General features: G+C 40.8%; 1 protein-coding gene and 1 long non-coding RNA gene across 2 annotated transcripts in view; one reads left to right on the top strand and one right to left on the bottom strand.

The window, feature by feature from the left end:
• The window catches only part of ZBTB38 (zinc finger and BTB domain containing 38), a 93459-nt gene extending 90219 nt beyond the window's left edge, over positions 1-3240 (bottom strand). The window contains exon 1 of the mRNA XM_020970907.2: positions 2926-3240. The gene's annotated coding sequence lies outside the window, so the exon portion shown is untranslated. The remainder of the gene's footprint in view (positions 1-2925) is intronic.
• LOC144454783 (uncharacterized) lies at positions 944-13605 on the top strand. Its single transcript, XR_013483320.1, has 3 exons — positions 944-1743; positions 7352-8287; positions 11295-13605. It is a non-coding gene; the product is annotated as an uncharacterized LOC144454783 (long non-coding RNA).
• Positions 13606-15609: the final 2004 nt, after the last annotated feature.

The raw sequence follows: 15609 nt of genomic DNA on the forward strand, positions 1-15609 counted from the left end.
ATTTGCTTCTGTTGGAACCTACCAAATGATATGCGGGCTGATTTAAAAGTTAATTAACGCTAGTCCTGGGGTTATCAGCTATTTCCTATTATTCCCATCTGACATGGCTCTATTCTCATTTCCTTTCATAGAAATTTAGAGTTTGAAGAAAATTAGAAATTATCTCATCTCGTGTTATACATGCAGAAACTGAACCTCACAAGCAAAATGACTTGCCCAAGGTGACACAGCTAGTTAGTGGAAGACCTGGGATTTCTGACTCCCAGGCCATGATGCTTCTTTCCTAGTAGGATCAGGGTGGGATCAGAGCAGGTGTTCTTAACCTGGGGTTTATGAACTTTAAAAAAAAATACTTTGACAACTGTATTTCAGTATAATTGGCTGCCTTTGCAATAGCATATATTTTATTATATTCATTTAAAAATATAATTCTGGAAAGGATTCCATAGGGTTCATCAGACTGCCAAAAGAGTACTTGACAAAAAAGAAAACAAAAACAAAAACAAAAAAACCCACTCCTGGCTTAGAGGGGCCTAGAAAAGGAAATTCTGATAATCTAGAATATTGGAACCAGTCTGAGAAATTAGCTTCATCCATGTTCCCTGTCTGTTCCTATGTCCCAGGCCACCATTACATCTAGAATTTTCCAATTCTAGTTGCTGAGAATTCTAATTTTCTCTCTCTTCTCTTCTCTCTGAAGCCCCTGTGAATTCTTGCATATGTCCTTTAATATAGCTGCCCCTACTTGGGGTGTCAAGGTCTTCCAAGGCTATTGTATATTCCCTGAAATCTTACCATATGCAAGAAGATTAAAGGTCCTGGAACCAAATGAAAACAAGGATTTAAGGTCCAAATGACATTTGTCCATCAGCGATAGCCCAAAGACTTTGCCACAAAGAACCATGAGGCACAAGTTTTATTAATTTGAAGATAGTCCTTATACATTCTCCTGTCTCTAAAGCCTTAGACACACAATTTAGATAAAATTTGGAATTTATTTTACAAAAAGGATTCACCTGGTGCCATAACTAAGGTAGACAACCAGTACTTTGCTCCGAGGAGCCGAAATTTATAAGATGCTGACAACATTTCTATCCTTCAAAGAATAAAAACAACTAAGCTTAGCAAGAATAATTAGTTAACATAGGAAGCGACCAGATGGCTCACTTCCTCTCACCCACCTTTAAAAAAAAAAATTGATTCGAGGGCATATTTCATGCAGCTTGCCAGAAGTACCGGTTTTGTAAAGCCTGCCCTGGGCACCAAAAAACAAAGAGTGGTTACGGTCAAGGGACTGCCACTAGTTTCCTGTAAATGGTCCACTTAAAATAGGATTCAGCTTGGCAAAAAAAAAAAAAAGAAAAAGAAAAAAAAATCAGTTGATAACCCTGTTTTCACAACCATGTCTGTTATGTAAAATGAGGTGAGCCTGCACTTGGTTGAGGTTTTTCTCTAAACCTGCCGATATGACGATGGCATTTTGTGGGCAACGACTAGGAGGAGAGGGGAATGCTCAGCCAGGCTGATCAGAAGACTTTAGCAGAGTTCCTTTGTTTTTGTATACAAGTTTAAATGTCTCTACTTTTGTTTTCCTGGGAAATTCATTTCCTTGCAAAGGGCATTCCAACTAACTGTCACCATCAAGACGTTGGTGACGTGGAAAGCGTTCTAGACTTGGATTCAGATGACGTGGGTTTGAGACCTGGTTCTGGCACCGAATTGCTGTGTGACCTTCAACATATGGTAAGATTTTAGACCTAATAAAGGAAATCTCAGAGACCATCTGGTTCAACCTCCTTATTTTATGATGAGGAACCAGAGGCCTGGAGAGGTCACTGACTCCCCCCAATTTCACACAGGTAGTTAGACAGCAGAGCCAGGATTGGACTCATCTTTTGATTCCAAATATGGTGCCCTGTCCACCATGATACCATCACATCCTCTGTCTCAGTCTCAGTTACCTCATCGGTAAAACGGGAGTTAAGAGTACTTGGAATACAAACCTCTCGAGATTAGTGTGAATATTAAAGCAAGATGATGGGGTGTGCTTTGTCACCAAAAATCATCACATAAACATAAGCAGAGTTTGCAAAACATAGGCAAAGTGAAGGTGCAAGGTTTGCGGGAACTAAAGTGTTAGGTAGAAAAATACAATACGCGGAAAAGACAAGACACAATACGTGGGATTCTGGCATCTGCGCTTATGCCAGATGTGAGGGCATACGCAGGGAATAAAAATAATCCTTCTATAAATAGGGCACTGGACAGTGGAAGCGCGAGTAATCAGGTTAGCAAACTTGGGGCTACGTTTCCGCAATCTGCCAATCCAGCCTGGGCCCTGGCAGTTCCATGCCTGGGCTGCGGTCTTCCTTTCCCTGCTACTCCAGGTGGGCAAGGGCCATGTTAGAGACAGAGGGCACCAGCCAACAAGAGGGTTTGTTTGGAAGTGGGAACTCTTAGTTCATGACCTAGGAAGTAAACTCTCCCCAAGTCTCTGAAGACAGGCAGGCAACGCTCCAATGGTCCGAGCCAAGGCTGGGCTGGGGGACCGGAGAAGGGGAGAGGAGGAGAGAGCCTTCCTCGGGGCTGCAGACCTGGACCGTGGATCCTGGAGGGTTCTGGGCCCCCTTCTGCAGGCCAGATGGGAGCCCAGGCTGGCACTGCCTCTGTGTGGTTGTGCCCAGCCCAGGCCCTGTTGGCACTCCTGCCTCTCCCTGCCCCTGCCTGCATTCCAGTCAGTGCCAGGCACCCAGCCTCCCTAGGCCTTGCAATCTTTCTTGATCGCGCTCTCTCTTTCTCTCCCTCTCTCCATGGGGGGAGACTGTCCACTCACTTGGCCTTGTGCAGCTGGGGCCAGTGGCTCTGGGTGGGGGGCCCTGGGCTAGCTGAGGGGGAAGGTGCAAGGGGTCGCCCCGCCAGACTTACTCTCTGTGCAGATTCCTCTGCTGCCCGCTCCCCCGGGCTCAGGGCTCAGGAGCGCTGCCTGCTTTTACCTCTCTCTCTCTCTCTGTCTCTCTGTCTCTCTCTCTGTCTCTTGGGCTCCTTCAGCTGCTGCCCGGACCAGCTCCAGATATTTGCCCGCTGATGTCACCACTGTGACTTCCTGCATTGCTCATGTTCAGTAAAGTTGGGGCGCTACAGCCCAGCCTGCCTTCCACCAGGGGCTTAAAAAAAAAAAAGCTGGAAGGGGAGGAGGAGGAGGAGGAGAGGGTGAAGGGGGAGGAGGAGGAGGAAGAAGGGGAGGAGGAGGAGGTGGGCAGGGGGGAGGAGAGCAGAGGGGAGGGCAGGGCACAAGAGGCGTTTACCTTACTTTGAGATTTACTGCAGCTGCTACTCCCATCCCCCCAGTCCAATTTCCTGGCTGCTAGGGAGAGGCTGGTGGACGGAGCAAGCTCCGATGACGTCAGGGGCAGAAGCTCACAGTGTCTGACTCAGCAGCAGCCGCAGCAGCAACAGTGGCCTTGGTTACAAAGCTGCCCTGCTAAGGGGCAGGGGACAAAAACAGCCTTTGAGGGCCTCCCCCTCCTCGCCACCCCCCACGCTTGGCTCGCCACCATATCCCTGTCCTCTTGGGGGTGTTGGGAGCTGGATACCCTGAGAAAATTCCTTCTGGTCTTCCTGGCTCTGCCTCTGCCTCAGCACTGGCTGAAAGGGCGCCCGGGAAGGTGCCGATCAGCCTGGCAGAGAGTGGTTCAGCCAGGAGATTTACAGTCAGGGGACCTAAGTTTGAATCCCAACTTGGAGTTGCGAGCTGGGTGACCTTGGAAAAGTCATTCCTTCCTCTGGCCTCACTACCTTCGTATATAACATAAAGGAGTTGAATTAGATGACCTTTGAGGGACCTTCAAACCCCACATCTATTCCCTATGACCCTTGTTAGGCTTCAGTTTCCCCACCTGTCAGTCAATAAACATTTATTAAGCACCTACAATGCACCACCTACACTGCGTTAAGCATATTTGTCAAATGAGGTGATTGAACTAACTGATCAAGGGCAGTGGAAAAGAATACTTACTGGATTTGGAGTCGGAGGCCTGGGTTTGAATCCTACCGCTGCCAGGACTGTGTGAACTTGAACAAATCACTTCTTATCCACAGGCCTCCATTTGGACTCCATGATCTCCAGAATCCTTGCTAGTCCTAAATCTGTACTGCTATGTGTCTTCCAGCTGTAAATCCTAGAATTCTTAGGGCCGTGCATGTAAGAACAACCCCTTAGGGCCCGTATCATTGGTGACGCTTTCCTGGGTACAACTGGAAAGCCTTGCAGGGTGGTAATTGGTGATCCCTCACTCTCTCTTTGGCCATTCTTTCTCTCCTTTTGGGGAATGTCCGGTTTAACTCTCGGGGTTGTTGGAAAAAGCCTGTACAGGTGTTAGGTATATTTGTTTTTGCTCTTCTGGGGTATTGCCTCCTGGCCATTCCTTACACCCGACACTCCATCTCTTGATTTAGGCATTTTCTCTGACCGGAATGCCAGTGCTTGGAATATTCCCCCTCCTCATCTCCACCTCCTGGTTTCCCTCAAGACCAATTAAAATTTCATCATCATCATCATCATCATCATCATCATCATCATCATCATCATCATCATCATCTTCTTCTTCCTCCTCCTCTTCCTCTTCCTGATCTCACTTAATGCTAGTACCTTCCCTCTCTTGATTATCTCCAATTTATCCTGTTGATAGCTTATTTGTACATAATTGTTTTCATATTATCTCCCCATCAGACTTGCTTTGCCTTTCTTTGTAGCACATGTCTGGCATATAGCAGGCGCTTAATAGATTCTAACTGAGCAACTGACTCTTAAATGCCCATTACATGCTGATCACTCTGCCAGGTACTGGGGAGACTGTGTTAAATGATTACTTTTACCCCCATTTTATTCCAATCAGTATTATTCAGTTTAGTGTGATTTCCATAGGGACAGTATTTCTGTTCAAGTATTACTGCATATTTTATATATGTTGGAATAACTGATTAAGTTCGATAGATTCTTTCTTGTATTGGGCCTCAAAACTATAGACTGTGGATTATTAATTCACTTGCTTAATCACAGGAAACTAGCTAGAGAACCTCCACCTTTTTTTCCTGATGAGTAAGTGACCGAGCCCAGCATGGCTGAGATGTCCTAGTGACATGGAAAATCCCCCAGCTTGCTTTTGTCCTTTTGTCCCACATTGTCAGTCTCTGTTGCCCAACGTGTGGAAATGGCCATGGGCACTTGGCCAATGTGCAGATGCTTTCTACTGGCCTGCCTGGAGGGTCAAGGTATAGATCTGTCAACCAATGAAATTTTACTCTGCATCATCTGCATCATCTCGCCAAAAGCTATAAAACCAAGGCCCTGGAGAAAGGGGGAATCACAGACCGTGAGAAAAATCTGAGGTCCTATTCATTAAAAAGGGCCAGGTTCCTTTAATAAATGGTTATGGGCTTGGAGCTCTACCTCAGTTGCTTTTATTGCAGATGGGACATTTTGGAGTCCCCAACACAAAGATCAAAAGGAAAGTCTTGGCCTTCAAAGAGCCTACTTTCTGTCTGTGGAGACATGCACAGACAGACTTACAAAATGCACACACACACACACACACACAAACCCCCAGAAACAAACAAACAAAAAACCAAACCAAAACAAAACAAAACCCTGAAGACTGACTGTAAAGGTAGAGTTTCAGGCCCTTTATAGCAGACTTAGCAGAGGACTTAGGCCTGGTTAGGCTATCTTGGTGGTTTTTGAATAGTAACATGTAGGTTGTTTCCAATTGCACCTGTGTGAGGGGGCCAGCTGTGAAGCCCAGAGCCTCTTTCTTCAGATTAGTCAGTCTTTCCTTCTGCAATGGCACTAGAGGGAGGAACCTTCTCCGGACATTGGGAATTCTGCCAGTTGCTACTCAGAGGAATCACTTTCATTCCATGGAGACTTTGTCCCTGATGTCATAGGGACTCTATAGCCAGAAGAGTAGGTTGAAACCAACTTCTTTCTCTCTGTCTCATAGTCCCTATTATTTTTTTTATTACAAATAAACTTATTTTACTAAATAAAACATCAGGATCATTAAACCCTTTCTGATCATTATAATTTCTTCCTATCTTACTATGTACCTAAAGATAGGGACTGGACCTGTGAATTCATTGGAATTCTTCTACTTGAGCAAAATGGCTCCTCCTCTGCAAAGTATAGTCTTAGAAGATCCTTTCTATTTGAATTTGATACCTTTGGACTAGAGCATTGAGAGGTTAAGTGACTTGCCCAGAATCACTAGTCAATAAATATCAGGCAAGATTTGAACCCAAGTCCTGGCTTCCTCTAGCTCTTTATGTATTATGCCGCTTCCTCTCCTATTACTTTATAGTCACAAAGTTTTTACAGAGTTGTAAATCAGTGCTACGTTGGGCAGTGGATAGAGTGCTAGGCCTGGAGTCAGGAAGACCTGAGTTTAAATCCAGTCTCAGACACTCAGTGGCTGTGTGACCTGGGCAAGTCACTTAACTGTGTTTGTCTCAGTTTCCTCACCTGTCAAATGAGCTGGAGAAGGAAATGGCAAATCACTCCAGAATCTTTGCAAAAAACAAAACCAAACCCAAATGGGATCACAAAGAGTCAGACGTAGCTGGAACAATTGAACAACAACAGATCATTAGTGCATGCATACTATTTTGTGTTCACATACTGGACATTTAAAAAAATTAGATAATACCCCATCATATTAACATATTATAGTTTACCTAGACACCAAAACAAATTCCAAAACAGACAGGAGTTATAGTAACTGACAATGTAGATAGTGCTTCAAGGTTTGAAAAGCCCTTTGCACGTATTAGCTAAGTTGATCGTCATAATAATTGTGAAGCTAGTACTGCAGATATTATTATAATCCTCATTTTACAGATGAGAAAATCGAGGCAAAATCACGTGTCTCTGGTCACACAGTATGTTTCAAAGGCAGCCTTAGTCTCTCCCCACTCCAAACCTAGCATTCTTTTCATTGCTCCATAATCCCACTCTACTGAAAACTCCAAAGTATTTGCCCCCCCCCCCCCAAAAAAAGCAAAGAAATCTTAGGTCAATTCACTTTACACATTCCCACATTCCTTGGCCTTTGGCAGAGAACTACTTTGAAGTCACGTACATCTTTCGCCACTTGTTTATTTGACTTCTTCTATCTACTTTTCCCGTTCCCCCAGAATCTCAGTAGTTTGGGCTGTTTGTCAGATAAAGAGATCTCCCTAATTAGATAAAGTTTAGATATACTTTGTGATACCGGAATAACATGAAATGGAAAAGAAAATGAATAGTCTAGAACAGTTACTAATCCCAAGACACAGAGTTTCTTCTTGTTTTCTCTAGGGCTGACTTTAACCATGGAGACCAGAGGAAGGTAATAGACAAGGCACGTCGCCCGGTAATATGAAGAAGCTCCTGAAATTACACCACCTTCATATCGGGCCCATCTGAACATGAAACCGTTGGTAATGCCTGCTTGCTCTCTGCCTGGCAAATGCCCCCCACCTTATTCTTGTGCTGTAGACAATCTAAACAATTGTACTTAATATATTTTGATGATATAATAGATTGTATTACCATACTATTAAGCATATTAATATTTTGTGTATTGCTTGTTCATGGGTGTCCTCTCTGGGATTTTCTGTATCTGTGATGTCAGTCTAAATCTAGGAGTTCCAGAGGGACGCTGAAGTCATTCATTTGGTAAAGTGTGCAACGTAGAAACATTCAGATGACAATGTCTGGTATTGAAAAAGAATTAATAGTATAATTTTTAAAAAAAAAATAGGAACATAGCTTTCATTAAAAAAAAAAAAGCCTTCAATAATGTGGCTTAATTTAACAAAGTATTTGCCAAGTAGATGAATCGTTTGCTTTGTTGAATAGATTCATTTATAATTGATAATATAGATTGCTTGTATATGAACAGATAATGTTTTATGTGCTTAAAACACTTTGTTCTCTTAAAGTAATTCAGACCTTACCCTTGCAAATCTGTCTGTTTAATTGTTTGCCAGTTCTTCCTTCACTAATAATCTACTCTTGGTTGAATTATTATGAACTTCAAATCACTAGGATTTGAATGTTAAGAACGCTTGGAGTGTTTATAGAGCACTTTGAGGTTTGCAGCTCCTTTTAAGAGACGTTACTTCAATCGATCCTCAGCAACAACCCCATTGCCGAGCTATTGGGGGTATTCTCCCCATTTTACACCGAAGGAACCTGAAGTGTAATAACGAAGAGAAATGCCCAGGGTTGCCCAACTAATAAGTGCTGCAGGTAAGAATTACTGAGGTTTTACTGAATCTGCTTTTTTAAATGATAACACTCCTATCTACTTTATTTGCTTTCTATCTATTCTTGCAGTCTGGCTCAAAAAGCTTCATATGTTTAAACCATCATGCAGTCACTGTAACCAATTCTGTTACTTTTGATATTTAGTCATTTCAATATATCTTCTGGTCAGGGGGGTCTTTCTGACTGGAGAGGCATCGTGGCATAGTGGATAAGGAGCTGGTTTTGAAAATATAAATACCTGGGATTAAATCTTGCATTTAACACATAGTGGCTGCGTGTCCCTGCCCAAGTCTCTTAACTTCTTGGCACTTTAGGTGACTCTTTAGAGAGACTACAAGTTGCAGAGAAGGTACTGACTTGCAGGGGTAGAGTTCTGTATACCAGTGACATTACAGTTTCATTCCTTTTCCCAGTCCCTATGCCTATCTAATGGGACAGCTAGGTGGTGCCATAGTGCACCGAGCACTAGGTCTGAAGTCAGGAAGACTCATCTTCATGAGTTCAAATCTGACCTCAAACACTAGCTATGTGACCCTGGGCGAGTCATTTAATCCTGTTTGCCTCAGTTTCCTCATCTGTAAAATGAACTGGAGAAGGAAATGGCAAACCACTCCAGTATCCCTGCCAAGAAAACCCCAAATGGGGTCACAAAGCATGGGAGACAACTAAATGGACTGGACAACAACAGTAACATGCCTACCTAATATATAATTACTTTAAATTATGCACTAACCATTTATAGCTGGTATTTAATAAACATTGAATTCAACTGAATTTGAGGCAATTAAAAGCAGAAGGATAAACCATACATAAATTAGATTTCTTGATTGGGTGGAATCAAACTCTAGCCAGGATTACAAATAAAGGACTTTTAACATCTTGCTGTAAACTAGATTGTAAGTTTCATGAGGAATGCCTAATAGTTTAGATCTAAAATTTCATCAGTGGAAGGAATTCCCTAATGTTTAAACTCCCCCAGTCAACTCAGCGAGCCACCACTCTGAAACTATGATTGCAGCCTTAGAGAGCTAATTGGGGGCACTGAAAGATTAACTAACTTTCGCATGGTTACATAGTTAGTATCTGCCTCCAAATCCAGCCCTCTAACCATTGCACCACACTGCCTCCAAACTCTTAGTAGCTACTTAATAAATACTTGACAGACTGATTGACTATTGAAATGAATATATTTCTCATACTTGGTCACTGTGCCATTTCAAGAAACTCTGAGATTAACAAGGGCTGCTCCTCAGTAAGAGTTCGAAGGATACAAACAAATCATTTTTTAAAAAAATTGCAAACTGACAATGACCATGTTTTTAAAAGTTTTGAATCATTAATAAAAAGAAAGAAACTAAACTAACTCTGAGGGCTTATTTCACATCTTTCAAAGTGGTAAAGATGTTTTTTTTTTCTCTTGTTCAGTTGTGTCTGACTCTTCATGACCCCATCTGGGGTTTTCTTGGCAAAGATGCTGGAGTGGTTTACCATTTCTTTCTCTAGCTCACTTTACGGATGAGGAAACTAAGGCAAAGAGGGTTAGGTGACTTGCCCAGGGTCACACAGTTAGCAAGTATCTGAAGCCAAATTTGAATTTGGGAAGTTGAGTCTTCCTGACTTTAAGCCCAATACTCTATCTACTGTGCTACCTAGCTGCCTTGGCAAAGATGTTAGAAGGTGAAAATAGTCAGGTCAGAGGGTCTAATGTTAGCACACTAATATGCTATTTGGAGCTGTGAATTGGTTCACCCTTTCTGGAAAACAATATGTAATTATACATGAAAACTTATGAAACAGTTCATATCCTTTGACTCAGTGATCCCACTGTTAGGCATATACCCCCAAAAGGTCAAAGACAGGAAGAAAGACCCCATATAAACCAAAATATTCATAGCAGCACTTTATGTAGTAGTAGTAAATCAGAAACCAAGTGGGCGCCCATTGCTGAACAAACTACGGTATATGTATGTAATGGAATTTTATTGTCCAATAAGAAATGAAAAATATGAGACATTCAGAAAAAATATGAAAAGACGTATAAACTGATATAAAGTAAAGTAAACACAACCAGGAGAATAATGTGTACATGAAAAGGGAACCAAATTCTGGGTGATTGTAATGACCAACCAAGATACTCAAAAATAGTGAAACATTCATCCTACCTCTTAGGGCAGAGGTGGGGGACTATGGGGACAGAATGTTGCATAAATTGTCAGATGCCATGAATGTATGAGTTGTTTTTCTTAACTGTTTTTCTTTGTTACAAAGGAGGTGTCATTATGTGGAGGAGGTAGGGAAGAGTATTTATGTGGAAATGACTGGGATACGACAAATAGTATCAATAAAACTTTTTTTTAAAGCAAAAAGCAAACAAAAAACCCTGAGACTGCTCAGCAAAAATGACTCTGGGGAAATGTCATTTTCAATGAAAATCAGCTGTTGTCTCTGTTAGGACAGAATTAGGCCCTCAGGTAGATGGTGAGTTTTCAGTTTTGAAATAGGACAAAGGTCACAAACTCAGGCAGAGAATAAAGGGAAAGGGAATTGGGAAAGCATTGGTCCTCTGAATTTGGTAATTAGGGAATTGGTTTTTGGATTATAAAGTTTCAGATGACTCAATTTCTTATGCCAGGCCAGTGTACAGTGATATTTTACTTCCTAAATTAATTATAGTGGAGGGCCTACATAAATCTGGTAAATTAATGCATCAGAACAGGTTTGAGTGAGTCATTTCTTTCCCCAAAGGGCATCCTGCAGTCAGAGTAGAGGAAGGAATAGCAAATGTCATAGATAATGCTTTCCAAACCGTTTTGTATATGTTTTTTCCATTTGTAGTTTTATTCATTAGAATTCTCTTTAGGTGCAATTTGGTCAAAGATGGATTTATCAGGTTGCACATTGTAATGGAACAAAAACTTGGTCTTCATGATTCTAATTGGGGCTGTTGTATCATTTGAGGCATTAAAAATCTCCTACTCTTGGATAAAAGGTCCTACTCTGATATCTCATTCTGGCATGGAAATGACCCTGGATTCTTGAAGTCTACAGCAGCCTGGTACAAACCATGGATCACGTGCTATGATGCTGAAAAGGCTTTGAATGGTCTCCATCTTCTTTCCGAAGACCATCCCAGCTAAGTAGAGAGACGCTTTTCTTCAGTAGGCCAGGTTCTTGGTAATGAATACTCTGGCCACGGCAACGTATGAACCAAAGAAAAATATAAGATGGCTCTCAGGTCTGTTTGCCTCCCTTCTATTCTCTAGTGGCAGTGGAAGAATAGGGCAGGGTTTTTAATAATCACAGATTTTATTTATTTTTTTAATTTAAAAATTAAAAAAAAAAAACGGGTCTCTAATCTTCACCCAGGTTGGAAGTTCAGTGGCCACTCATGGGTGTGATCTGACTGCTGATTTGCAAAGAAACTTTGAACTGCTCCATATCCAATGTAGGCCAGTTTACTTCTCCTTAGGCAGCCTATCGGCTTTCCTCTTTCCGCTACACCCCTTCACCACATTGGTGCCAGACTTAGTTGTATCTAAACTAATCTAAACTCATCATCTCAGCCTGCAGCAGAACTCCGGAGCCCAAGTGATCTATTGGCCTCAGCATCCCCAAAGTAAGGATTACGCATGTGTGCCACTATGCCCAGCAAATCACAGGTTTTACATTGTCCATAAACATGATTACAATTGCTGATATTCTAAATGTGAGCTTTCTACCCAATCACCAATGAGTAGAAATATTTCTGTACTACTATTATGCTTCCCTATAAACAAAATCAGAAGACAGCCAGAAGATATAGCTAGTCAGAAGAATGACTCACGAGTTCTCCTCGAAAAGTAAACAGTAAAGTTAGTTTTATTGTTCCAAAGCCAACCAGAAACATTGCATGTCTATATCTATCCAGTCTCAGACCTCCATTCACGTTTCTTGGTAGCCATCTTCCTGCCATGTCACCATCAAGGAACTCCCATCTCCCCCAATAATTTCCAGTCTCACTCTGGGAATCATAATCAAATCAGCACTGCCATAACTTCTAGAAACGGTTTGTCAATTGACTGTCTTATGGATCCACTCACCATGCCTGTAATTTTCCAGAAAAAGCACCCTTTCCAGCCATCACTCCCTTGTCTTTTCCATTAGAATATAAGAGCCTGTCTCTCTTTTTTATCTGTATCCATAGGGTTTAATAATAACAATAGTTGCAAGCATTTAATAATGTTTTAAGGTTTGCAAAGCATTTTGTAAATATTATCTCAACAACCCTGGGAGGTAGGTGCGATTTTTATTTATCTTCATTTGACAGATAAGGGAACTGAAACACTGAAATTAAGTGGCCTGCCCGAGATTACACAGCTAGTAAATTTCTGAGGTTAGATTTGAACTCATGTCTTCCTGACTCCAGGCCCACTGCTTTAACCATTGCACCATCTAGATGCCTAGCATTATGCCTACCAAATAGCAGCACTCAATAAATGCTCATTCATTTATTATAAATAATGCAAGTTCTTAGTTTTAGATATATGCTTTGGATCACATTAAGGAAATGTCCTTTCATTCCAATGATTTTTTAAAAATCATTTTTTAGATAAAAGAGAGCTATATTTTTTAAACGCCTTTTCTGTGTCTGTTAATACCATCATGAGATCTATTGGTTTTGCTGTTAGTATAATCAATTATGCAACTAAACTGTTTTAGACATTCTTGGTATAAATACAACCTGAGCAAAATGAATAATTTTTTAATATATTGTTTACATTTCATTTGCTATTTTTTCTATCAATATTCATTAGTAATGTTGGTGTATTCTCCATCACCACCATGGTTTAGATATCAAGGCCATAATAGGAGTTAGGTAGGGAGCCTTTTTTTGTTTTTGAAGATAGTTTATATAGCATAGGGATTATTTGTTCTTCAATGTATAATAGAATTTATTTGCAAACCCGTCTGGGTGTTTTTTTTTCTTCAGGAGTATATAATTTACTAAACTTCCCCCACCTCATTTTTTTTTTTGCTAGGCAATGGGTGTAAGTGACTTGCCCACAGTCACACAGCTAGTAAGTGTCAAGGGTCTGAGTTGGGATTTGAACTCAGGTCCTCCTGACTCCAGGGCTGGTGCTCTACCCACTGTATCACCCAACTGCCCGTAGACTCCCTTTCTGAGGTTGGATTGTTTAGATTCCTCATTTCCTCTTTTGCTCATGTTTGGTATTTTATAATTTTGAAGATGTCCATTCATTTCATTTGTTTTTAGTTTTTTAGAATACAATTATACATAGAATATATAATACTGTGTATAGGATATATATTATATATAGAATATATAGTATACAGGATATATAATATTGAGTTATTGTACATGGATATATAATATTCTATATGAAGCATATTATATATAGAATATATGCTATATAGAATATATAGCATTATATAGAATACATAGCATATAGATAATATATAGCAGGCATTCTATATATTATATAATCTATGACATTACATATAGAATATAAATATTATATATAGACATATGTAATATATATCATATATACGCTTCTGATAATTTTCTATACTTCTCGGTAGTCTACACTCTCATTTTTAAAATCTGTTACTTATTTTCCTTTAGTTTAAAAAAATTAGCTAGTGCCTTATCTTTTTTTAATATCTGTTTTGTTGATCAATTCAATAATATTTTTGTTTTTAATTTTAGCTCATGTTTACATTCTCTTTACTCTAATTTGTATTGTGACGTCACCATATTGTGATATGGCCTTCTTGCACTTATTTATGACTTTATGCCCAGCATAATTGGTTTTTGCAATGGTGTTACTTGATACAGAAAAATAAACATACTTCTATAATAGGGGTTAGAGAACATATTGGGATTGGTAGTTCTGAAGATCAAGCATTTTATTTTATGCCTGAGAGTAGATTTGGACCACCATGACTCTTAAGCTGGGAGGTGGACTTCAGAATATCCAGGAGTTTTGACAAAGATATATGGTCTGTGAAAAGCTAGAGTGTGGGAGGAGATATAACTAGGATAGCAAGAGTTAAGAAGTAGCAGTAGCCAAGAGGAGATGATGCCCTCTGCCCTAAGCAGCACTTAATGAGTTAGAGTAGCAGCCTAGGGGCAGTGGGAAAACAGTGGTTACGGTTGTGGTTTGTGCTTCCTTCTTGAAGAGGACCATGACACCGGAAAGATGATGCCATGACTTATAAGTGAATTGGATTATATAGCGAGGGAGGGCTGTGCAAAGTCACCAGCCTCACTTTCTCCTCCAGAGCCATCTGGGGCCAGTGATGAGATATAGATCAGGACAACTGGAAATAGCCCAGGACGCAGTGGGAGACCTTGACCTTTTTAAACTAAAGTCTTTTAGTTCTCACTTTGCCTGAGGAAATGCCCATTCAGTGATTAGGGATGCTTAAGGAGTGAGCCAGGCGATGGCCCCTTTAATTAAAAAAAAAATCAAATCAAACTGGGAATGGGAGACCCTCAGGGAAAACAGAAAAAGAAAAAGAGCTGATGGGGAGTAAAATATTATGGTGGAGCCATTGGGAACACACTGGTCTATTAGAACAAAGGATTTGGACTGAAGCTGTTCCCTGTAATTGCCTCTTTAAGAACTAAGAGAAGTTCTTTAAAAAAAAAAAAGTGTGTGTGGGGAGGTTACTCTTTCACCACCTTCCCAGCTCCATGGCCATCCAATACCAAGCACCTTTAGAGACTCTTCTTGCTTATTTATCAAAGCTTTTCATGGTGTCCAGATTTTGTTTCACATATAAAGAAATCTCGAGCTGGCCACAAATGCTTGTGTTATATTCTTAGTCTGGGCCAAGAAAAGGAGATAGAGGAAGCCGAGGGTTAGTTGACAGTACACAAATTCAATTTTGTTGTAATACAATTAGAGAGATTAATATATGGTAATAGTAGAATAGAGAGCTAAACCTCTGTCTGAATGTTATACATTTTCCTAACTGGGGGCTCCAAGCAATTATAATTTTATTGATAATTTTTCATCTGACAAATTCCATAAAATAGCAGAAAAAAAGACTTGAAGACCATTAGATTGCCCCAGATTAATTGTTGTAGCAAGTTGTGGCTGATTGAATCTCTGAAGCCTCCAAGTCAAGAGAGGAGAAGGACAAGGAGAAGGGTACAGTGTGTGGAGAGAAGCCTCCCCTTAAACAACCCTCAGAAAGGAGATAGGTGAGGCCTGAAAGATTCCATCTCAGCCCTTGATAGGGGGAATGATGGAGAAGAAAGGATCGAGTATCTCCTGGACACCTCTCACCTCTAGGGC

Source organism: Phascolarctos cinereus, unplaced genomic scaffold, assembly GCF_003287225.1.
Source record: "Phascolarctos cinereus isolate Bilbo 61053 unplaced genomic scaffold, phaCin_HiC Scaffold_7;HRSCAF=346, whole genome shotgun sequence".
In the NCBI taxonomy this organism is placed as follows: domain Eukaryota; kingdom Metazoa; phylum Chordata; class Mammalia; order Diprotodontia; family Phascolarctidae; genus Phascolarctos; species Phascolarctos cinereus.